This window comes from Suncus etruscus, chromosome 10 (genome assembly GCF_024139225.1).
Source record: "Suncus etruscus isolate mSunEtr1 chromosome 10, mSunEtr1.pri.cur, whole genome shotgun sequence".
NCBI classification, from domain to species: Eukaryota; Metazoa; Chordata; class Mammalia; order Eulipotyphla; family Soricidae; genus Suncus; species Suncus etruscus.
This window is the reverse complement of record NC_064857.1, coordinates 3,772,616-3,773,919: the sequence shown is the minus strand read 5'-3', so window position 1 is coordinate 3,773,919 and position 1,304 is coordinate 3,772,616. Positions and strand designations below refer to the sequence as shown.

General features: G+C 39.5%; 1 non-coding gene across 1 annotated transcript; it reads left to right on the top strand.

Annotated features, from left to right (window-relative positions):
- Positions 1-902: 902 nt before the first annotated feature.
- Positions 903-1,009, top strand: LOC126021636 (U6 spliceosomal RNA). The gene has a single exon (XR_007500135.1). It is a non-coding gene; the product is annotated as a U6 spliceosomal RNA (small nuclear RNA).
- The last annotated feature ends 295 nt before the right edge of the window (positions 1,010-1,304 follow it).

The following is a 1,304-nucleotide window of genomic DNA, read 5'->3' as shown; positions in this document are numbered from 1 at the left end:
GGTGTCTTGACCTAGATCTAGTAATCTTGCTTGACCTGTGGGTCAAGGAGTGAAGCTTATGATGAAGCCTTTCTTTGTGGTTCTAGCAGTTCTGTTCCTTCAGTGTCATTTTAATCATGTAGTTGGTGGTCATGGTCATTGCACTGTTCTTAGGATGGAGCCTGGGATAGAGTCTTTCGTTTTGTTTCCAGATGACCCATTTAGTTGCGATTGTCTTAGTCAGACCTCTGGAATTAAAGATCTTGTTTGTTGTACAGATTGTAGACCAAAACCTACGCTAGAGCTTTTTTATTGGTCCCAGGATGTGTACTGTCCAGTCATGGTTGTAACAACCAGTCATCTGTAGATAGCGATCTTGGCTTTTGCACATATAGAAGGGTGACAAGTCTTCTGATTTTGTCTTATCCTTAGCTAGTGAGATAGAACAACCTACTCTTAGATCAAGTTGTTCCCATTTCCTCATTGTCACGATATCATATTAGAACTGGCACATGTTGGTGTCAAAGCAGTACTAAGGATGCCCCGGAGTGGATTTGGTTCCGGGAGCTGTTGTGGAGAACTGTGTCATTACTATGTCTGGGATTCAGGAGTCAAGGCTGGACGATCGGTGTCTAATTCCCTGGGGTCTAAGTTGGATCCACATGACATATGTTCAAGGTGGGAGATGCCCCTGTGTTGTAAAAAAAAATATGAGTTCTTATCCCTAGTAGATAAGAGCTTGTTTTTATACGTGAATTTTCCTTTTTTTTAGTATGCCTTTGCAGGAAGAAATGGTGCTACATTATATTGCTGGTGCGTTTGAGTGTGGAAAGAGAAGATAACAGAAACAGGACAAAAAATAAAAATATATGCTCACATATATATAAAGAAAAAAAAGATTTTTTAAAAATTATGTAAAAAAAGTGCTAGCTTAAGCAGCACATATACTAAAATTGGAACAATACAGAAAAGATCAGTGTGGCCCCTGTGCAAGGATGACATGCAAATTCGTGAAGTATTCCATATTTTAAAAATAATTAAGTAAAAAAGTAAAAGGAACAAAGTGATTAAGATTACCTTACATTTGAGGAAAAACAGGTTAAGAGGTAGTGTTACATAGGTCATATACTTATGATGAAAGTATAGGCTTCCCCATTGTCTTTTGAGATTTTCTTGTGGGGTACGGGCTCCAGGACACCTTTTCATCACACACCCTGGCCTTCTTGAGATCGAGAAGAGATTTGCTGCAGGGAGGTCTTGGATAGAGTTCTTGCAGTGGGGATCCTTTGGGAACTAAGTCCAGTATCAAGCCACAGTCCACTTTA